This window comes from Diabrotica virgifera, chromosome 4 (assembly GCF_917563875.1).
Source record: "Diabrotica virgifera virgifera chromosome 4, PGI_DIABVI_V3a".
In the NCBI taxonomy this organism is placed as follows: domain Eukaryota; kingdom Metazoa; phylum Arthropoda; class Insecta; order Coleoptera; family Chrysomelidae; genus Diabrotica; species Diabrotica virgifera.
The window spans coordinates 45,977,800-46,002,950 of record NC_065446.1 but is presented as its reverse complement, the minus strand read 5'-3'; the positions used below and the strand labels follow the sequence as shown (position 1 = coordinate 46,002,950).

Here is a 25,151-nt window from a genome sequence, read left to right as displayed (position 1 = left end):
GCTCTTTAAAATTATATAAGTGTAAATGGTCTAACGCTTACGTATTGTGCAAATCTAAATGCCATAATGCCTCAACATGTGGGAATAAACACTATTTTTTTATTTTAATTACGACCATATAACAATAATAAACATTAAAATAAAAAAATGACGTTTTATTAAACCTAATCTAATAAATTACGACATTTTAAGCTAGATCGGGGTTTGACTAGTCAAACCCCGATTTCATAAAATTGAATTTAGTCAAAGGCCGAAACTATAATTTATTTCGGGCTTTGCCTAAGACCGTCAGTCAGACCTGAGGATTGCCTAGTCAAACCTAGGAGTGCCTGAAATTCGGGCTTTGACTATAACATATAGATGGCGCTATAATCGGGAAAAACGATTTATCGTGATACCATAGGTATAGGTAAATTATAGAAACGATCTCATATCTCGAGAAATACACTCTCAAATGAAAAACCAAAAAATATGGGTTCAATATTTTTTAAAAACCTATCGAATAACAGTAAACATGACTCCAGGGGTTGAGGTGGAGGATCATGTTTAGTGTTATTCGATAGGTTTTAAAAAAATATTAAACACGTATTTTTTGGGTTTTCATTTGGAAGTGTATTTCTCGAGATATTAGATCGTTTCTATAATTTACCTATTGTATAACGATAAATCGTTTTTCCCGATTATAGTGCCATCTATCCACAATTCGAAAAAAATGTCTCGAATAAAAGTTGCTTACTTTTACTTAAGAAATCTAAATCTGCAAATAAAACTAGGGGTTTCTATTTAAGATTTTAAAGTTACCACCTCCAGTGGTGTTGTCATTCGATAGATTTTTGAAAATTATTGAACACATATTTTTCAATGTTTCGATCCGATGTTTATTTCGCGAAATATTCGGCCGTTCCGCTACTTTTGGGACACCTTATATAATACATGCCTTTTATTTATTTCATAATACAAAATGTCATTATTATAGTAAAAAATAATGTTCTCAAATTTTGTGAATTTATAGCAGAAGGTTAGGTTTTGATTTTTTTTAAATAAATAAATATAATATAAATAAATTATTTGTATTATTTATTAGTTGTATATGTGTGTAAGTATAATAGCGTACAGTTTATTTTAATTATTAAGGTGATACAGTAGCGATCAACAGGTAGCCAAAACGCGTTCCAAGTTTGCGGCTGTAATTTTGAATATTTTTTCGAGATATTTGGCACACGTATTCGTAATATAATAAAGAATGGCGGTACAGAGCCCAATTTGAAAAATATATTAATATGTGGAAATTACTCTGTAATTAAATACAATATTAAAAAAACGAGCCTGTACCGCCATTAAGAAGAACAATAAAATACACTTTCTTTAAATAAACTTTTTTATCTGATGCCTAGATTTTGTGTCATTTTGGAACTACTAATGAAATAAAAAATTTTAGGAGTTCCAAAATGACACAAAATCTAGGCATCGGATAAAAAAGTTTATTTGAAGAAAGTGTATTTTTTTGTTCTTCTTAATGGCGGTACAGGCTCGTTTTTTTAATATTGTATTTAATTACAGAGTAATTTCCACATATTAATATATATTTCAAATTGGGCTCTGTACCGCTATTCTTTATTATATTACGAATACGTGTGCCAAATATCTCGAAAAAATATTTAAAATTACAGCCGCAATCTTGGAACGCGTTTTCGCTACCTGTTGATCGCTACTGTTTCCTCTTAATGTATAAACCTCAAACTAATGACATGCGTCAATTTTACGCATGATTATCTTTTATGTACATCCAAATATTTTTTTTATTTAGCTAATGCCTCAACAACTAACGGCCTTTGGCATGGTAGGTACGGTGAATTTTTGCAGTCAGGTACCTAGTGTCATGTGTAGTGTGTGTGTTGAGTAACTATCTTGTTACTTTGCAAAGTCGACGTCATTGTTTTTGCAAAGAGACGCTAATTGTATCCGAACGTCCGCGGTCCCTCCGGTGAGTACCGATCCCACAAGGACAGAAACTATTTTCATTTATTAATTTATAATAAACGAAAAATCTCTGACCCTGGTGAGATTCGAACTTACGACCATTCGGACCTTTCGATCCAAAGGTAGGCACACTGAACCACAACATCCAAATATGATTATCTTTCTATGGTTTAATAGGCAGCTTGGTTTCGTTTCTATCAAGAGGTGTTCATGCAGCTCCAGTTAAGACGTCTGGAGAGACAGAAACGTATGTATGGAGATGGTGCATCCCCCCTGAACCGAATTGAAACATAAGCTGCTTTTTAAAATAAGTTTTTTTTTATATTATTTCTTTTCATAATCAAGTATATTCAAGTGGGAAATAAGCCACAATTTTACCTAAAAATGATTTTATTAACGTTTCGACGCCCAAGTCGGGTGTCGTTGTCAAAATACAAAATAATACTAAATAAACAAAAATGTTGTTGCTTTGTAAAAAATTCTTCTAATACTAATAATTTATTTAATCTGACTCATTTATATCGGCAATTCAGACACGTATTATACATTTTAAAGTAGACGACTTTAAAATGATATTGCCAATATTTAAAAACTTTAAAAAATGATGACTCCATAACAATTCTACCAGCGGATAAAGGAAATGCAACTGTAATAATGGATAAAGTACAATATGAGGACAAAATTACAGATCTAATTACAAATGGACCTTATACCAAATTAACGAAGGACCCAACGAAGACACTGGAAAACAAAATCTATAGAACTTTATTCAAATTTAAAAATGACCTAACGTACTATCAAAGAAAATTAATGACACCTCATTACAGTAAGACACCACATTTTTATGGAGTACCGAAAATTCACAAAGCAAATATTCCACTTAGACCTATTTGTAGTACCATCAATTCTCCTTGTAGTGAACTATCAAAATTTTTATTAAATATTATAAAACCATTTGCAAATAATAATGACACATTTATAAAAAATACACAACATTTTTTAAACAAATTATCAAATATTGAATTTAATCCAAATAATATTTTAGTAAGTTTTGACATAAACAGTTTATTTACAAATGTGCCATTAGATAAAACTTTAAACATAATCAAAACAAAATTAGAAAATGATAATACATTAACAACTAGGACAAGACTAAATATATCAGCTATAATGGAGTTATTGACATTATGTACTAATAATACCTATTTTCAACTAAATAATGAATTATATAAACAAAATTTTGGTCTAGCAATGGGCTCTTCTTTATCTCCATTATTGGCTAATATATTTATGGAGGATTTCAAAACTAATATCATTTCTAAACAAAATTTAAAACCCACAGTATGGTGGAGATATGTAGATGATGTGTTTTCCATATGGCCTCATAGATCGGAATTGTTGGATACGTTCCTGAATATTATAAACGATCAAGAAGAGACAATAAAGTTTACAATGGAAAAGGAATACAATAACACCCTACCTTTCCTCGATGTTTTGGTCTCAAAGAAGGATACTGGATATGAGACTCAAGTGTATAGAAAACCAACACACACCAACAGATATCTCTATTACAAATCAAATCATAACATCAACGTTAAAAAGGAAATCATTAAATCCTTATATGATAGAGCCAAAATTACTTGTTCTAACGAAAATTCATTTTTAGAAGAAAAACAATTGTTAACATCTGTTTTATTAAAAAATGATTATCCCATATCGTTTATAAATAAGGAATTGTCAAGATTGGATCGAATGGAACAGAACAACTTAGAACGGGATCCTACAACATTCACAAGAAATAATACGAGGAAAATATCAATACCATATGTAAAAGGACTATCCGAGAAACTTAAAACAGTAGGAAATAAATTCAACATATCAACAACATTCAAAACAACAAACACATTGAGATCTGTTCTATCTAAAACTAAACCTAACAGTGAAAAAGAAAGAACAAAGAATTGTATTTATAAAATACCTTGTGAATGCGAACAATTTTATATAGGTGAAACGTCAAGACCATTAGACGTTAGAGTAAATGAACATCAGTCTTATATAAAAAATAGAGAATTTGATAGATCTCAAATATGTCAACATGCATGGGATAATGAACATAGAGTTCAGTGGAGAGATTCAAGTATAGTCCTAAAAGAAGCAGATAGTAAAAAGAGACAAATCAAAGAAGCGGCTCTAATTATACTAAATGAAACCAATTGTGTCGCAAATTCCTCGGTAGAATGCAGTAGAATGTGGTTACCCATATTAAAGGAGGAAGTCAATAGAAAGAAAATACCACAATTAGTAAATCAGTAACATATCGAGTTAGTACATATTTAGTATCTTAGTATTATTTAAAATTTAAAATATCAAGTCAGAATTTGGTATTAGTTTTGAGAGTAAACTAAATGTAAACCCAAATACTTACGATGTCGGGATAGTATCACGAGGTTTTCCTGGTTTTCCCTCGTGATTTACTATGGAATCTCTAACGCGAGAATTTCAGTGCCACCGTTGCATTTGGTTGTCTTTTTAAAGACAGATCACATACTATGATTTTTTGTGGCGGATATTCTTGAGTTGCGATTGATTTCATGTAATCGAATGAACTATCTTTTAGTAAAGTCGTCCCAGGAATGCAACTCATCAATATTGGCAATATCATTTTAAAGTCGTCTACTTTAAAATGTATAATACGTGTCTGAATTGCCTATATAAATGAGTCAGATTAAATAAATTTTTAGAAGAATTTTTTACTAAGCAACAACATTTTTGTTTATTTAGTATTATTTTGTATTTTGACAACGACACCCGACTTGGGCGTCGAAACGTTAATAAAATCATTTTTAGGTAAAATTGTGGCTTATTTCCCATTTGAATATACTTGATTATAAAAATGCCACAAGAAAATAGCTTCAGAACAACATTTCTTTTCATATTGACATAATCTAAAAATGTGAAATTAAGCCATTTGCATATGTACCATAGAATACATCAAACCGAGGCATCAATATAACAAATAAAACAAAAAGAGGTGATTAAATCACCCGGAAAATTGGACGAGTATATGAATCGAACAGGTAGACTAAAAACTGTTATAAATTACAATAAAACTTTAGATTTAATGTACAGAAATGCTTAAAGATCCACATAGGTACACCCTCACGCAGAGCTGCATAATATATAGTTATAATATATATTATGTTACAGTTCAAGTTGATTATCCAGTTGGAGTTGACTTTTACTAGTTCGAGTCAACTCTAACGGCTGGTTTCAGTAAAAGTTGATTATAAATATAAAATGAAGATTTATATTCAACATTTACTAGTAAAAGTAGACTCCAACTAGAAAAAGTATACTCTTCCCAATGCCATTTAGTAAATGTTGATTCTGATTCACACAAACAGCCGATTCTAGAAATTAAATGTTACTGAATATGTTCAAATTAGTCTAGGCTATATCGTCGCCCCCGTTAGGTAAATTACTCCGATTCGAATTTTTTGCACAAACTTACTCAAAAAGAGGTCCTTATAACAAATCTACTGGGTGCCAGGCAGTACCTTGATCGATAAATTGTTTAAACAATTTTTTTTAGACAAATTCACAAAAATAATTTTTTCACTTCGAATAATTTTTTTTAGATCATTTGGGTTATTCTGAGCAAGAAAGGTATTTTGTGATTGTTCTCTAAAATTGATTGTTGTCGAGTTATACGCGATTTAAAATTTGAAACATGCGAAAATAGTCATTTTCAAGGCTTAATAACTCGGTTAAAATCCATTATTATGAAAGTCAGAAAGTGACTAAATCAAAGTTTATAGCCCCCTCTACAAGATCCAGCAGAAATTTTTATCACTATTTTATTACTAAGCTGTTATCTTTAATTATTAACAATGAGCGCTAAGTGCGTATTAGGCGGCCGTCAATGGTGAGTGCTAAAGAGATGCACCATTCCGGCCGTCCAATGGTGAATATCACTCGCACTCACATTGACGGCCGCCTCAATACACGCTTAGCGCTCATTGTTGATAATTAAAAATAATATCTTATTAATGAAATAATGACAAAAATTTCTTCAGGATCTTATAGAGGTAGATTTAATCTTTGATTTTTTTTAGTTTCTGACTTTAATATCGTATGGCATCTTTGCCTTTCGGACAGTTCCGGCGCCAATTACATCTTTAACCCTGTTTCAAGTAACTAGTGTCGATGTACACTAGCCCAGGGGGACCGACGGCTTAACGTGCTCTCCGAGGCACGGTGAGACAGCTTCTGTCATTATTGGAAATGAAATGGTTTGTCTTTGGCAGGGCTCGAACCCACGTGCACTGGCGTATGAGGCCAGCGATTATGCCGTTACTCCACGGCCGCTCGCTCGACTTTCACAATAATGATCTTTAACCGAGTTATTAAACCTTGAAAATGGTTATTTTGGCGTTTTTCAAATTTTAAGTCGCTAATAACTCGAAAACAGTCAATTTCAGAGAAAAAAAGGCCCAAAGGATCTAAAAAAATTTGTACGAAGTGAAAAAATTATTTTTGCGAATATGTTTAAAATCATTGTTTATCGCCAAACGTCACTAAAATCATTCATTATTGTACTCATTTGCCCTCATTTTCGGCAGTAAAATAACACTTTGTTGTATTGAAAGAAGAATGTTACTTTACCTGCCGCGATTAGTAACCCGTTCTCAGTAGTTATTGAGAGTTTCTCAACTCTCAGTATCCCTATCCAACAGTATCTGCAGACTATGGTCCGAATCAGTCATTAATACTGTGTTGTCTGCATAGCGGATATTATTTACTCTCTGACCGTTTATCCTGATTCCTTCTGAAGAGTGCGATAAAGAGTTCGCAAATATTACCTCAGAGTAGACGTTAAAAGTATGGGTGATAGCACACAACCCTGTCTAACACCTCGTTGTATTTCAATTGGCCTTGACGTATTACCATTGGTCTTTATGATTGCTGTCTGATTCCAATAAATAGCCTCTATAATTTTAGAATCTCTTTTGTCGACTCCGATGTCGTTCAATCCTTCTATCAAGGTCTTGTGCTTTACCCTATCGAACACTTTCTCAAAATCTATGAAACAGATAAAAAGGTCTGCTTGCTGATCTTTGTATCTTTGTGCCAGAGTTTGAAGACAGAATATTGCTTCTCGTGTCCCCATACCTTTCCTGAAGCCAAATTGTTCTTGACCGGTGACCTCATCATATTTCCTATAATATATTCTGTTCTGTATGATACGCAAGAAAAGCTTCAGAATGTTATTTAATAGACTTATAAGGCGGAAGTCCTGGTATAATTTGGCGTTCTTCTTTTTAGGCAGTGGTATGAAGACTGATTCAAGCCATATTTTAGGGATAGTCCCTGTATTGTAAACATTATTAAATAGTCCAAGAAGAAGGTCTAAGTTTTCCTCGTTGATTAACTTCAATAGCTCAGGTGGTATTTCATATTTTCCTACAGATTTGTTGTTTTTTAGTTGACGTAGAGCATATTCCAGTTCGGACTTCAGTATTGGAAGACCTTCGTCGTTTTCGGTATTTAATGTAGGAGGTTCTCTGAAGTCATAGAAGAGTTCCTTTATATAGTCTTTCCACATGTTTATTTGTTCTTCAGGGCTTGAAATCAGTTTGCCTTCTGCGTTGATTAGATTATTTGGTCCTTGTGAGTATGTCGTGCCTGTGAATTCCTTGAGTTTCTTATACAGATGGAAGTCATCATGTTTTTTATATAAGTTTCGATTTCTTCACATTGTTCTGTTATCCATTTTCCTTTTGCAATTTTTATTTTTTGTTTAATGGTTCTATTTAATGCTTTGTACATTGTTTTGTGCTGTTTGCATTTTCTTCTTTCATCCATTAAATCCAATATTTCCTCTGGCATCCATTTTTGCTTCCGTGGTCGCTGTTTTGTGAGCATTTCTGTTGCCGTTGCAAGGGCGTGTCTGCTTTCCTCCCGAAGGCGAAAGTTAAGGATGTTTAATTATATGAAAGTGTGCTAAAAACAGTGCGAAAAAGTAAAAGTGCGAGTAGATAAAAATTATTTTTGTGAATTTGGTTAACAAAAATTAGTTAAACAATTTTTCGACCGCGGTATCGCGTGACACCCTGTGTATTTGTTATAAGGATTGTTATACGGATGTATTTCTTTGAGTAAGTTTGTGCAAAAAATCGAATCAGAATAATTTACCTAACGGGGGCGACGTTACAGACTATACTAATAAGTAGTTGAAACGGTCAAAACAAAGAAACGCACACTCATCAAAAATGCACTTGAGATTCTCGTATAATCAACCTTTACTGAATCGATCCAGGAAGAGTCAACTCCAACTAGTAAAAGTTGATTTAAGTTTTTAAAATCAACTTTTACTGCTCGTTTCAGTTGGAGTTGACTCCAATTAATCGGAGTCAACTCTAACTGAGAATCAACTTGAACTGTAACATATACATGATGTAGGTATTCCTTCAGTCTTGCGTGTATTCATCATCATCATCATCATCATCATCATCATCATCATCATCATCAGCATCATCATCATCATTATCATCATCATCAGTGGCGTTACAGCTCTTTATGAGCCAAAGCTTTCTTCAGAACGATCCTCCATTCGCCCCTGTCTCTAGCAACTTTTCTGAATGCTCTGTTTCCAATAGATTTGAAATCATTCTTTAAGTTGTGTTTAGTGTTGCCCAAATGCAAGACCAAGACGAGACTTAGATAGTCTTGGTCTTGTTCTTGCGCCAGTACACCTGGTCTTGGTCTTGGTCTTGGTATTGCGCTCCCGGTTTTGGTCTTGGTCTTGGTCTTGCAGCAAGAGTCTTGCAAGTCTCGCAATTGCCCATTAGCATATTGCATATCTTAGAACAACGTAACAGAGTAGGTACATTTTAAGATTAAATATTATAGCTATAGGAAAAACCAACCAAATTAATAAATATCTGACACCGATTGGGGTTTGAACTCACGGTGTAAGTGATCCGTGCCCATATTCTAACTAACTAAAGTTTACTAAAACATGCATTTTTTAATGTATTTGCTATTCACTATCTGTGATTTGAAAAGCATTCAATTCGGTGACAGATCTGCACAGTATGTTAATGCCAGTTCTAATTTTTATCCACTACGTTGGGTTGGACAGATCAGTATGGGTTTCAGATTTTATGGCACGTCATCTGCTTCACAAGCAGAGTGAAACTTACTCTTCAATATCTCACTTGTTAGCCTTATATATAAGGCTATATAGCCGTATTCTTTAACGATATCGCTGGAAAAATATTGTTGCTAGACAGGTAAAGTGTCATTGTATGCCGGATACCGGGTATACCAATCAAGCTGTGTTTTTTTCTCAAAGTTCGCATCATTTTGTGGAATATTCTAGCATATAAAATACTGAAATTAAAACCCAACTATAGTCTAATGTTTTCTTAACATTCTGTTTTTGATTTATTCGCTTATGTTGTATAACAAAAAAGTTAGGTATTTTATCAACTAGCCATGTTTTTCATTAATACAGGGTGTTTTTAAATAAGTATGGCAAACTTTAAGGGGTAATTCTAAACAAACGAGTCATGTTACGTATACATGCCAATGGTGAATATTAAATTCTTAATTGTATGTGAAAAATGCGCAATAACTACCTCATAAAACTCACCAAATTTCATTTGCATATCTCAACCGGTTTTAGAGCAATAAATAAATCCTCAGTTTGTAAGAAAAATTTTAATACCCCTATTTCGGAAACGAAGCATTTGCGGACATACCCTCCTATTAGAGGTGAAACTCACAAAGTGCACTTTTTTGAGATTTTGACATTTTCATCAATTTTAACTCAATACGGTACTGTCCAGCTCTGAAGAAATCAACTGGGGCTCTATTCTAATTGCTCAGTTAATTTATGGTATACTTCACTAAGTGCATCATTGTGAATTTCGGTTTCAAGGTAAAACTCATTAAAACTTATTATTGCCCTTAGTGAATTTTTCCTTACAATCTGGAGTGCCGAATCGGTAATACATATTATTTAGTGATCTTTCAAACAATACATTATTAAACATAACTGTTTATTATTTTTGTGTTCATTATCTATTCGGCGATTGATTAAAGAAATGAGCTTAAATTATTTCTTTGTAGCAAATATTTTACATAATCTATTTTGCGATCAAGCAGGCGACTTGTGTGTTATATTGTATTGTTGAAACTGTATATTATTCATATGCAATATCTGTTCGGCGATTGATTAAAAAATATGGGTTTAAATTTCTTTGTAACAGATAGCCTACGCTTACATAATGGGTAACATTATCTATTTTATGGTTGCAGGCGACTTTTGTGGCTGTCGCCGAAAAGAATGGCATTTATTTTCAAACAACGAAACTTATTGTTCATTTTTTAAAGAATAGACTGTTATTTTTGATAGATCGTTAGTAGTTGTAAGTCAGCAAAATTTTGTATAGGTACCTTTGTATGTATAAAATGGATGTTGATATTTTAACAATAACATTACTTCTGTTTCTATCACATGTGATTTTCTATAGAGGCAAATGTTTTGTATAAACTTATTTATGTACTTAATAATTATTTATTAACATTGTATTCATTACCTATTTCATTTTGAATCCCAACGTCATGATACTTTATGGAGATAAATTCATTAACTTCTCAATATCCAATAATTGTGTTCATGGAAAAACTCATCAAGTACAAAGTGTAGCTATTGAATTTTACCTCTAATAGGACATATCTATGTTTATAAATCAAACTGTCATTATTTTTCGTGCTGAATTACCCTGTAAGGTTACCATACTTATTTAAAACACCCTGCATTGATGAAAAACATGGCTAGTTAAAAAAGTACCTAAGTTTTTTATTATCCAACATAAACGAATGAATTAAAAAACAGAATGTTAAGAAAATATGTATTTAAAAACACAGTTTGATTGGTACACTCATACCAAAAACCTGGACAATTAAGTTCAGAGCAAAGAAATCGTCTGCTGTTAAAGATGTGCAAAATATTTTATTCTCCTATATACTCCCTAAAACGACCTTCAGTTCTAACCGCAAGATGCAAGAGTCTCGCAGGCTTAGTCTTGTTCTTGCTTAAGTCTTGCATGCTAAGTCTTGGTCTTGGTCTTGCTAAAATTAGGCGGTCTTGGTCTTGGTCTTGGTCTTGCGAAAACGCAAGAACAAGACCAAGACTGCAAGACCAAGACCGATTTTGGGCAACACTAGTTGTGTTGGAACCTAAGTCTTGGCCTTCCTCTTGCTCGTCGTCCTATCGTCCCTCTTTGGTCAAAAACTTTTCTGACTATGGCATCTTACTCTCGCCCGATCACATGCCCTATCCATCTAACGCGTGCTACATTAATGAATTTTACAACGTCAGGTTCTCCAAAACTTCTATACAACTCAAAGTTGTAACGTTTCGTTCAAAACGTTTGAGCAGTTCTTGGTCATTCTGTGTAAGTGAACAAGTTTCTGAACCATATGTTAGCACTGATCTTATTAGTGTTTTGTAGAGAGCCAATTTAATTTTTCTAGTTATTTTTAAGGCCCTCTGTATTCTTAAGCCATAATTACACTTATCGACGAGCAATATTCTTCTTTTAATTTATTCACTGATATTGTTGTCTTTAGTTTAGTAGCAGCGAGCCTAAGTATATGAAGGTGTCGATACTTTCCATTTATAGGTCGTCAATTATTATTCTTGTAGGTGTCAGGCTGCTTGACCTAGTGCAACACATATATCTGGTCTTTTGAACATTTATATTTAGTCCCATTCTCTGTGCTTATGCTCTTAACGACCGAAATGCTTCAGTCAAAGATTCTGTGGACCTGCCTATGATGTATATGCCATCTGCGTATCCGACAATTTGTACCGACTTGTTAAAGATAGTGCGTGTATTACATATTACAAGAATCCATTTAAACTATATAAAATCCAGTTATTGCAGGACTTAAATAAAGATGACTACGACCGTAGATTGCAGTTTAGCGAGGTAATGATGAATAAAATTGGAACTGACGAGAGCTTCGTTAACGAGATATGTTTTATCAATGTTGTTCTGAAGCTATTTTCTTGTGGCATTTTTACAATTTTTACTATTTAGAATGGGAAATAAGCCACAATATTATTAAAAAATGATTTTTATTAACGTTTCGACGCATAATAATGTTTTATCAACAAAGCAATATTTACACTGTTTTGCGTAGGAATGTCAATATCCAAACTTTCTGGTATTGGAATAAGGAAGATTTATACTGAATACATGAAAACCATACTCAAAGGCCACACAAACTAAATGTATGGTTCAGTTTAGTGGATACTAAATGAACTAAATGATATTAATGCTACTTAAAAATGAAATTATACCTACCCTAAAAAACAAGTTTGGAGTAAATTTTAATAAGATATGATTTCAGCAAGATGGGGCTCCAGCTCATTTTGGTTTTACCTTATAATTTAAGATACGATATTACGACGATTTGCACCGCTCTGTTTAATGGATAAAAATTATTGGATATGTAATTTAGTATGTAACAATTATAAAAAAACAAGGGGTGCCCCATATAATTTTGTTCTGACTATAATTAATTAAGTAAAAAATAACTTTTTTAAATTAAATAAAAAAAAAGTTTGACCCGGACAGATATTTTTTTAGATTTTGTGGATTACTCTAAACAAAAAAGGTCTTTTGTAATTTTTTTTTTAAGTTGATCGTTTTGAGTTATAATTAAAACTGAAAAAAGAACGAAAGATGACGATATTCAAGGCTCAAATACATAAGTAAAAAGTATCATTTTTGAAATTGCGAAGGACCTAAATTTAAGTTCAAACTTTTTTCTATCATTTTTTAAAGTATTTTGGACTTGTTTCATTTTAAAACATTGCTTCTTAGTTGTTAATACCCGTCTTCCCATAAGGAACCTTCTATGATAGTCCAGGATTAGTAGGGCTATCTTCTCCCGGTAAGGGTGGTTAACCCTTATCCGAGGGGTGGAATGATTCATAGTCGTTTCACTCTTGAAGTTGTTTTATTATACTCGCATGAGTACAAGCTGGTAGCAACCTACGTAACGTCGTCTCGCGGAGTGTAGATGACACTATCTTTTAATGTGAATAATCTTACATCTAATAAAATAGAATGACGAATGTGGAATGTGTAATGAGGATTCCCTTATTATGTTTTGGTTGTATAAATATATTTAAAAGTGCAAAGTCAGCGTCGACCCTGAAAAGTGTTTATAGTGGCTGTATGTATAACTACACCTCACGATCTAGGTCAACAATGTTTATGTAACGAAAGAAGGTTGGAATTGTTTATGATGACATTTAAATAACCGAAAGAAATTAGCGTAGATAATTAAAGGGTGTTTTTAAAAGATATCTAATGAGTACAGATGAATTCTTGTACACTTCCTCATTAACAATTAAAAAAATATGTTTTAGAATAAAATATGGCAAAAATTTTTATCGGGACCTGATAGAAGAAGGTTTGAACTTGAATTTACGTACTTGATTATAAAAATAATATTTTTTTACTTGTGTTTTTGAGCCTTTTGTTCTTTTTTCAGTTTTAAATTGTTTATAACATTTTATTTTATGTTTAGAATGATCCAAAAAATCTAAAAAATATCTGTCCGGTCCGAAATTTTTTTAATTTATAAAAAAAGTCATTTTTTACTTAATTATAGTCGGAACAAAATTATAGCGGGCACCCCTCGTTTTTTATTATTAAAAAAAAACTAATTTACATATAGGCCATCAGAGCCAGAGTGATCTAACTGATGTTAACATTACTTTACATAATCAAAGAAAATGATCAGAAGCTATCAATGTCCGATTGTTTTAGTAGTTTTATGTTGACCAAGAATCATTATTGGTCAACATACAATTGTTAGCTTCTGATCATTTTCTTTGATTATGTAAAGTAATGTTAAAATCAGTTAGGACACTCTGGCTCTCATGGCCTCAAAATAATATCCAATATGGTTAATCTATTAAACAGATCGGTGCAGGTCGACCTTATATCGGATTATCTACTATTAATACCATGTAAGATTTTAAAAAACCAATACAGAAGTAAAAACTTCGAGATGTATTCTGGTATAAAATCGTTTATTTAAAACTATAAAATGTCATGGATTGCAAAACGTTTTCGTTCTAAACAGAACATCTTCAGTGCATCCTGCCGAGTATTTTGAAACTAGCACACTGTAAATAGTGTTAACATCATCGTACAGTCGGAAAAATGAAAGAATACCCATGAACGAACATAAAAAACACGCTGCATTTTCCTGTCACCGTGTCACAAAGAAAATTGCCCAGCAAAAGTACATGTAATAATAATTATTACATGTACTTGCGCTGGCCAATTTTTTGTGTGACACGGTGACAGGAAAATACAGCGTGTTTTATATGTTCGTTCATGGGTATTCTTTCATTTTTCCTACTGTATATGGTTTACATAATGTAATATATTAAAATGTTATGGCTACAAGTCGATGTTGATAGATAAAGTGGAACACATGCTAAAAGGGTGCCATGGTTCCCTGCTCGAAGATACTAGGTACTTGCCAATTCAATGGGCACAGACCAACTCCATTGGGATTTTCCCATTGATTTTTTTTTACATTTTTTGATGTCCTGACATCAAAACTGGAGTTTGTCTGTGCCCATTGAATTGGCAAGTACCTAGTATCTTCGAGCAGGGAACCATGGCACCCTTTTAGCATGTGTTCCACTTTATCTATCAACATCGACTTGTAGTCATAACATTTTAATATATTACATTATGTAAACCATATACGATGATGTTAACACTATTTACAGTGTGCTAGTTTCAAAATACTCGGCAGGATGCACTGAAGATGTTCTGTTTAGAACGAAAACGTTTTGCAATCCATGACATTTTATAGTTTTAAATAAACGATTTTATACCAGAATACATCTCGAAGTTTTTACTTCTGTATTGATTTTTTAAACTATGGTATACAGCCAACTATTGGGATTTTCCCATTGATGTAAGATTTTATTTGTTTGAGCTAAGATTGCTAAAGGAGACAAATCAGCCCAACAAGATGATAAGGATAATTAAAAACAATAATAAGAAGAACAAAACCAGAATTGAAGTCGAAAATGAACTAACATCGGAAGTAGAAATCAACTCGGGAATCAGACAAGGGGATAGCTTGAGCCCATTGCTTTTTAATTTAATAATGGACAAAATTATAGAAAACATTAAAAGTAGAGGAAAAGGATATAAGATGGCAGAAAAACAAATAAAAATCCTCTGTTATGCTGACGACGCAATCTTAATCTCCGATAAAGAGGATAACCTACAGCGAATGGCACAAACTTTCACTCCAGTGGCGAAGAACTACAGCATGAAAATATCAACAGCTAAGACCAAATCCCTGGTAGTGTTAAGGGAACCCATAAGATGCAAAATAGTAATTAACAATGAACTAATTGAACAAATCTCGAGATTCGAATACCTGCGGGAGTCGAAATATGCAGTTATGGGAATATTAAAGAGAGCGTCCAAAAGCAAGCAAATAAAGCCAATTACGCAGGGCCCCCGCTACCATATGTGCAAAGTGTGCAATGCACACGGGCGCCATCCTTTAGGGGCGCCAAAACCCGGGGTCAAAAATTTCAAAAAAAAACAAACAAAAAAAAACAAAATTATCCAGTTACTGCCGATTCCCATTTGCGAGAACATGTCAGAAGTCAGGCATTTTAATTTATTTTGTTATGATTTTATTCTTTTTGTTTCATATTGATATATTAGTCTACAAATAATAGTCCATTTACTTACGGTTTTTGCTGTTAATTTTAGAGAACCGCCTATATTGACATAAAATTTGTCATACACAAAGCTAACAAGAAAAGAAGTGTTATTGTGCCGATGTGTGCTAGTGGTAAAAGGGATATTATATGGAGAATACGCCTGAGAATACCTGGGGGTATTCTCGGGCGGTGAAAAAACATACGTTCAAAATAAGTCAGGAATTGGATAAACTGACTAGTTCTAAGCAACTTTTGTTCTATAGAGATTTAGTCAATACTTTTCGAGATATTTGCGATTGAATATATTCATTTTTCAACAAAAAATCCCGTTTTTAGAAGGTTTCTCGCAAATAACTCAAAAAACTAATTATTTTATCGAAAAAATTCATCTTTTTAGGGTGCCTGTCCGTTCCGAACGTTGGAAATGCCTTCAGATCATATGAACAATACATATTGCAAGTAAAGTATCTTGTGGTGAAGCGGTAACGACTAATTTCATTTGGGATGCTAATTAGGGGGTGATTTTCACGATTTTTTTTTACCAAAATGAGTACCAACGTTATTCTGAGCGTAACTTACTTATTTTTGATCTTAAAAAAACTAAAAAAAAAAACAAAAATATAGGTTCTTTTAACACATTGCTTGCGGATGTCTGATCTTAAGGCTTATACTCTGAACGGACAAAAAAAAAACACATATTAAAAATGTGTATAATCAATGGCATACATGCACGCCGTCCGCCCAGTGGTGAACTCATCATGTGGCTCACATGTATGCCATCCACATGGAACGTGAAAAACTTTAAAAAAAGTTGTAATGAGTTTTTCCTCATAAGTATTTGATTTTTTGGTTATTTGACGTTGAAATATTCGATTTGGAATTTGACAAATAAGAACATCCTTTTCATTAGCTACAACTCTACTTCTACTGGGTCTGCAGTCTTCATATATAGGTACTTACACCATTTTTTTCACTTATTTATATGCTATATTTTTTTCGATAAAATACTTATAGGTCTGGATCCCGCGTATGAAAAAAAAGTTGATTAATAGCAAGCTGAAAATTTGTTAATAGCTTAAGGGTGTCTAGTCGGATAAAGTTTGATATATGGGAACACTGGAACAGGGGCAGTTTTAATTGTGGAACAGGTTAAAAATTTGGAACGGTCACACCACGAAAACGGCACATTTATTTTGTCCGACAGAACAGACTTAAACTCTCCGAACAGAGATAGAAACTCTTATGCAAAAATCAGACTGCTATTTATCACCTGTCATAATTCCTGTCATTTGACATATTCTACATGTTCCACTCATTCAAACGCTCATTTGGTGATAAATAGCAGTCTGATTTTTGCATGAGAGCTTAATCTCTGTTCGAAGAGTTTAAGTCTGTTCTGTCGGACAAAATATATGTGCCGTTTTCGTGGTCTGACCGTTCCAAATTTTTAACCTGTTCCACAATTAAAACTTCCCCTGTTCCAGTGTCCCATATATCAAAGTTTGTCCGACTAGACACCCTTAAACTATTAACAAATTTTCAGCTTGCTATTAATCAACTTTTTTTTCATACGCGGGATCCAGACCTATTACTTTTTGATTTATTTGCGAAAAAAAACTGAACATTTTACTCGCAAAGAACTTGAAAAGTATTAACTTAGTGAAAAACTTTATAGAACAAAAGCTGTTTAGTAATTTTATCCAGTTCCGGACTTTTTTGGACGTATGTTTTTTCACCCCCGAGAAGGGGTGAAACTCACATTCAGGGTAAAATCACACATCGGCACAATATCACTTTATTCTTTGACATGTTAGCTACGTGTATGCCAAACGTTATGTCAATCCAACCAGTTCTTTAAAATTCGGAGGTTTTACAATATTTTACCTTGAGGAATATAAATATGACTTCTAAAGTTTAGTTTTTTGGTTTGTTTGGTTTGTAAAGTTTGGTTTGTCAAGCACCTACCTACTTTAAAAAAATAAAAATCATGATCCAAAATGCCTTAAGGGGCGCCAAAATCCTTTTTTGCACACAGGCGCCAGTAACCCTTACGGGGGCCCTGCAATTACGTGTCAGGATGTCTGAGAGATGTCATCTGGAGAAACAAAGATATGAGGCTGGAAGGGAAAGTAGGCATATACAAATCGTGTGTAAGACCGCTTATGATGTACACGATAGAAACAAGATGTGACACAGCAGAAAGCAAGAGGATACTGAGAACATCAGAAATAAGAACGTTGAGATCAATAACTGGGAAAACACTGAGAGACAGAATACCGAACGACAGAATAAGAGATCTCTGTAACATAAAAGACATAGTACGGTGGGGAAGACAGAGAAGACGAGAGTGGAATCAGCATATGATGAGAATGGACAGCGAGAGAATAGCCCGTATAGCCAGAGATTCAACGCCAACAGGCAAGAGACCAAGAGGAAGGTCCTTTAAAAGGTGGCGAGATAGCTGACAGTCAACATCACAGCTACGAATACAAGCTCAAAATCGGTTAAGAACAGGTCAAGAGGCCTAATATAAGAAGAAGAAGAAGTAGATTTTATTTGTATTATTTGTAAATGTATAACTACATTTATTTTCACAAAAAGTTATATTTAGAAATATTTTTATAAAATATAATGTTTGCTTACGTTTTTCATCAAGATCGACGATATAGATTTAATTACTACGGCACACATTCACTTACAGGCACGATGAAGTCAAAAACTAATAATATGGTTAATGATTCTAGAATCCTTGTAAATAGAAGTTATCTCTAATGGTTTATCTCTCGAAAGTTCAATTCATTGTCAAGTAAATAAATTTATAGTGGTTATAGAAATTCATATCTTACAACATAATACGTTTTTCTTATAGGCCAGTAAACAGGTCAGGGTATTTAGCACAAAATATGTAAATCGATTTTTAAATACAGCACCTAGAGACTTGCAATCTTTGCATTGTGTTCAGAATGATGTCAGGCTGGCCGCACATCAAAGAAACATGAAACGTAAATTACGTTTCATGGAAATAAACCACTGCTAAACAAATATATGTCCGGCCATTTATGAAACTCTTCGAAAATAAAAATGTGTCATGAGCATGAATCACACTCGTTTCATTGGTAGGCGGACTTTGAGATTTGTTTAGCAGTGTTTTCTTTTCATGAAACATGTTTTTCGTTTCATGTTTCATGTTTTTCGTTTCATGTTTCTTTGGTGTGCGGCTTGGCTCAGGAAACAAGCCTACTAGTACGTTCTTTAAAGGTAAGATATTGCAAAACCTCTAAATTTTAAAGAACCGCTTGGATTGACGTGAAATTTGTCATAAACATAGCTAACAAGTCAAAGAAAAAAAGTGATATTGTGCCGAGGTGTGCTTTTGCCATGGGGGTGAGTTTCACCCCCTTTTGGGGGTAAAATATATTTTCGAAATAAGTCTGGAAATGTATAAAATGACTAATTCTAAGCAACTTTTGTTCTATAAAAATTTTTCACCAAGTTAATACTTTTTGAGTTATTTGCGAGTGAATATGTTAATTTTTCTACAAAATAACCACGTTTTCAGACGGTTTTTCGCAAATAACTCAAAAAGTAAGTATTTGGTCGAAAAAAAACTTCTTATCAAAAATACACCACATAGGCCACTATATCTAGTAGGAGCAAGAGTTATAGCTAATGAAAAATAGGTTCATATTCGTCAAATTCCAAATTGAATATTTTAACGTGCCATAACCAAAAACGAAGCACTTTTTTGTGGAAAACTCATTTTAACTTTTTTAAAGTGTTTAAAAAAAGGCTTATTTTTTTTTTAAGTTTTAGCATCAAAAGTAAACAAGTTACGCTAAAAATAAAGTTGTTCCCTTTTTTTGGTAAGAAATCTGGAAAATCACCCCCTAATTAACATTTCAAATGAACTTAATTGTTACCACTTCACAAGTTTTTTACTCGCGTATGTATTGATCATATGATCTGTAAGTTTCATCGGTTGAAAGTCCTTATTTTTGAACGAGCTGTAGTTAAAAGGGTTGAACGAGTCACTTATCACGGGTGTATGCAAATTTAGAAACACCGAATATTAACCAATTTTTGTCTTACAGAAAAACAAAAAAATACAAAATATTCAGAAAAGTAAAGTAGACTTTTTTTATTGTTTAAGATTTTTGGTATCTCTAACAATTTTTAAGTTATTTTGAAAAAAAAAAATCATTTTTTCAAAATTAAAATTTTTAAAAATTTTACTTTAAAACCAAATTTTTTCAAAAATAAACAATTTGAATCGATGAAACTTACAGATCATATTATCAGCACAACATAAGTAAAGACCAACTTTATTTTGAGCGTAACTTGCTTACATTTGATGCTAGAAATTTTTTTATAAAAACAGAAATAAAGCTTTTTTTAAACACTTTAAAAAAGTTGAAATGTGTTTCCCCAAGAATGCTTCATTATTTGGATATTTCACATTTAATTATTCTACTTGGAATTTTTCGAATATGAACCTATTTTTCATTATCTATAACTCTGCTTTTGCTAGATATAGAGACCTAATATAAACACCGTTTTTTTCACTTTTTTATAGGCTATAGTTTTAATAAGTATATTTTTTTCGACAAAATGCATACGTTTTGAGTTATTTGAAATAAACCGTCTAAAAACGTGGTTATTTTGTTGAAAAATGAACATATTCATTTGCAAATAACTCGAAAATATTGATTTGGCGAAAAATCTCTATAGAACAAAAGTTGCTTAAAATTAGTCAGTTTATCCATTTCGGGACTTATCTCGGACATATATTTTTTCACCCCCGAGATGGGGTGACACTCACCCCCAGTGCAAAAGCACACATCGGCACCATATCACTTTTTTTCTTTGACATGTTAGCTATGCGTATGCCAAATTTCATGTCAATCCAAGAGGTTCTTTAAAATTTACAGCAAAAACCGTGAAAGCATGTACTATATGGAAAAATGAGTGGAAATGCGTACATAGCTGCATTTTAAAGTACCTAAAATGTATCCAAGAATGCAGGCCCGGACTGGCCCGCCGGCCCACCGGCCAGTGGGCCGGTGCGCCTTTTGCCTTCGTTAGTATCTATCCATTAAAAAATTAAACGCTGAAAATTTTTTTTTAACCTTTACACAAAGATTAGGCGGATACCATTCTCCTAAAAACTGTTTTTACTTAATGAAGAAACAGAAACTGGTACAGAAACCTAGATAATGAAGCCAGTGGGTACTACAAAGTATAACTTGTACCAGGTATCAGATAATCAAATAGCACAGATACGACGCGCGGCGCCCTCGAAGACCATTTTTACGATTCGGGCGCCTTTCGTAGGTATCAATAATTTCCGCTGTTTCTGTTATAATAAATAGCTTAGATACGACTCGCGGCACCCTTGAAGACCATTTTTAGATTCCTTTGCCTTTTGTAGGTATCAATATCCGCTGTTTATATTATAATAGGTAAATAGCTTAGATACGACGCGCGGCGCCCTCGAAGATAATTTTTACGATTCGGGCGCCTTTCGTAGGTATCAATTTTCGCTGTTTCTATTATAAAAATGTTATTCGAGGGAGCTGCGCGTCGCATCTAAGCCATTTAATTATCTGCTACTTGATACAAACAGTGTTACATCCCACAATTGGCCTGTAATAGACAGGTGTAGTTTTCTGCGCTCCATAACTACATTACACATAATAGGATTGTTGCGCCCCAGAATCCTAAATAATGAAGTCATTTAGTACAACAAAATAGATTGTTGCGCTACAGACTTCTAAATAATGAAACCATTGGGTACAATAAAATACAACTTGTCAACTTGTATCAGGTATTAGATAATCAAATAGCTTAGATGCGACGCGCAACGCCCTCGAAGACCAATTTTTTGGTTCAGGCGCCTTTCGTAGGTATCAATATCCGCTCTTTCTATTATAATATCTCACAATAGGCCCAAAACATATGAGTGCAGTCTTCTGCGCTCCATCACTACATTATACATATAGGACTGTTGCGCCCTAGAATCCTACATAATGAAGCCCGTGGGCGTAGTATAAACTATAAACGCAACTTTGTCGGAATGCGCAAAAAGTGGCCATTTTAATGTTTGGTATAAATGTTTAAGAAATTCGATAAGCCTCCTTTAAAAATAAGAGCTTGCCGATATTGTAACGTCTCATTAATCATTTACATCCCATTTATACTCCAGGCACTGAAGTGAGGCAAAAAGTCGCCTCACTACTGGCCTCTCGTGCCTGATGGCCTCATTTGCCACATCTGTAGCAGGAATCCGCTCTGTTTTCTCCTTTGCAGTCGGTTTTACCACGACCTAACTGTAGGCATCTGAAGTATCGCTGGATGCAGTCTCTCTTTCGTATCTTGCACGAGTTATTGCCAACATATTCTTTTCTCAGTGCTTTCTTGGCTTGGAACGACGTTTGTGTTGCCTTCACTATTTTCCCTTATAGAGATGAGTTTGATGTGTTAGATTTTCTGCTGCCGGCATACCTCCGAACCTGTCTCAGGATTTTTTCCTTTTTGACATCACTGTCTATATCAAATATGTCCACCTGGTCCTGATAGCCCCGGACGTTCTCTAATACGTTTTCGTGCATATGGGCCACGCTTATCTTCTTCAGGTGCTCGGCCTGTTCTTTTCATGCCACTTCTAGGTTTAGGTCCTTGTACATAATCTTCTTAGCGCTTTTGACACCAATGTGACTCTTCCTCATATCTGCACAGCGTTTGTTTAGGTTTAGCAACTCGGCGTAGGATTTTCCACCTCCCTTCATGATCACTTTCTGCGTCACCACGTTCATACTCCTCCAGCGCGAGGTGGAGGTCCATACCCATAAAGGTGACTTCGAGGAGCTTCCTGAGGTTCTTACCTCCGTAGCCCCCCTATACTCTTAGATACGCCTCTCTGGTCTCCAGTGTCTCCATGTCTTCCCTCAATAATCTAGAAATAATTTCCAGTAGTCTCTTGTCCTCTTCCATTTCCGTCACCCCTTTCTCTACAGGGATCACGAAAATAGTCTGACGATTTCCCCGGTTCTCTTTTTCCTGACTCTACCTTGTAATTGTGATCATAGAACTAAGTTGGAGGTATCTCTCTTGGTCTGTATGTACCTACTTCACATACGGTTGTTCCTCATCAGGACCTTTCCCCCTTAACTAGAAGTTCAGGTTCCAAGACCATTACTTGCATGGAGGTTTATTTCCTCTTCCCGGTTTGGCGACCGTAAAGTAAAGTGATATTCTTCCCATTCGAATTTATAATGTTAATTTTTTCAAAGCCTCTTTCCCTTGAGTTCAGAACCGTTGCGATCATTTGTATCTTTCTTTCCCTAAGTTATTCAGGAAAGAACTCTTCGAAGTCCATTTGTGTGGACACGCTTGCCGCCTCTTAGTCATTCCTTCCTCACCGCTTTTCTCCACTATTCTATTTCGGTTCTTAATGATGCCGAGAACGACTTCTCTGAAAGTGCCCTCCATGTCTTCGGTGGACGTGGTCTTCGGTAGTTTAAGAACAGCGAGAGACGGTTCCCCAATAGGAAGACGATCAGTGGGAAGACCACGAAAACGATGGAACGACAACTTACTAGAGGCACATTGAAAAAACAGACAGTCATGTCTATACAAAAAGGATGTCTTTGGTGACTCCTTTAAGGTTTTTTACCTCATTATTGATTTCGACTTTCGTGTTCTTATGGTCGGACATTAGTTTCACTAAATTATTTGCAACTCTGCTAAGTGTATTCATTGGTCTTACCATAGTCGTTATGTCGGAGCTCTACTCCTTCTCTCTAGATCTTTTCTCCTTAAGTGAGGAGCTCCTTTGCAAGGTTGCCTCCGTTGGAAGATCCGCCTTGTTCAGGTCCCTACCCGTGACCGGAATTCTTCTAACAGATCCCGTTTTTCCGAAGTCTCCTTCCTCTTTTCTTCTTCGCTGAGTACTTTCCCTTTGTTCTCTTCACTACTGATGAACACCATATTATCATCTCATTCATAGCTTGTTCCAGCTTGCATCATCACCGGTGACTCGCTCCATTGTCCCTTCGTTTTGTTTTATTTTTTCCTGCGTGATTAAATACTTATCCATATAGTTCCCATGAGTAGGGGCGAATTATACTGTCAGGCGAGGCAGTGCGCACTTACCCACGCTAAGGCTTGAATTTCAAAGGGTTTCGTCAGTCCTCCGAGGGCTCCGCATTGCGGCCGTCTGATCTTGGTCATTCACCACTCAGGCACGGATCGCCTGACACCGTGTGGTTGCAAATATTTTATATAGGTTTACTCTTCTATTATATGGAGTGTTAGAGCGCTCTAAAAATTTGAAAAATTCAAAAAGTGACTTATATTGGACACCAAACATGATTTTTGTTTAATGTTTTTGAACCAGTAGATTCCTCTGTAGAAGCAGTTGAAAAATTACTCAAACTTTTCAAAAATTTGTTTTAAGTCTTCAGAGAGCACCAAAAAGTGGAACGGAGTAAAAGGGATACTGAAGCTATATTTTTATGGCATCCTAATATAATTTACTATTTCCAATAAAAATAGTAAATTACTTTATGGATTTAAATTAAAATAAACTTTAAAAAATCACGAGTAATATTTTTTATTTACTTTACATGCGTTAGGATTTGAAAAAAGTTTGATATAAAGAAGGGGTTTCTGGCGCCTTTGTTTAGAGATTAGGTTGGCGCCTTTTTTAGGATTTGGGTTGGCGCCTTTTTTATAAGCCAGTCCGGCCCTGCAAGAATGCACAAACATATCAAAAAACATGTTTTTGAAATCTCTGAAAATGAATACGCCATCAGAACTAACCACCGGAGAACCTGGGGCCTGTTTCATAAAAGTGACAAGTTTACAAGTTACAAGTGTTGTCTGACAAGTATTTAAAAATTTTGTTTCATAAAATGATTGACACTAGTCAAAAAATATTTTTGACATTTGTTTTCGACAAGTGTAACAATTATTTCACATCAAACTCACGTCAAAACTATATCAAAACGTCATGTTTCGCGAGTTAGGAAAGGTAGAGTTATTGCGTGAGGTTAGAGCGAGGAATAGTACATTGTTTACCGGGTAGGAAAAGCTTAACATTCCTGGACGACTGTGAAGATTGCTAAGTCGAGGCGCAAGCCGAGACTTAGCAACACAGAGTCCAGGAATGTGGCTTTTCCTACGAGGTAAACATACTATTTTTCCGCAAATCGTTTAAAATTCGACAGATATTGATTGATTTAAAAAAAACGCGATAATTTTATTCCCAAATAAATGGTGCTTTGAAATTCCTAATAAAATTACTTGGGTTACTATGGAAACGTATTGAGGTTGAATTGTCAAACTTGACGCTTATAAATTTAATTGCTGGTGT

The 25,151-nt window shown here is 34.2% G+C and overlaps 1 protein-coding gene across 3 annotated transcripts in view; it reads right to left on the bottom strand.

Moving 5' to 3' along the window:
- Nucleotides 1-18,571, bottom strand: part of LOC126883015 (MFS-type transporter SLC18B1-like) — a 100,543-nt gene extending 81,972 nt beyond the window's left edge. For all 3 annotated transcript variants that reach the window (XM_050648184.1, XM_050648182.1, XM_050648181.1), the window contains exon 1: nt 18,422-18,571. The gene's annotated coding sequence lies outside the window, so the exon portion shown is untranslated. The remainder of the gene's footprint in view (nt 1-18,421) is intronic.
- Nucleotides 18,572-25,151: the final 6,580 nt, after the last annotated feature.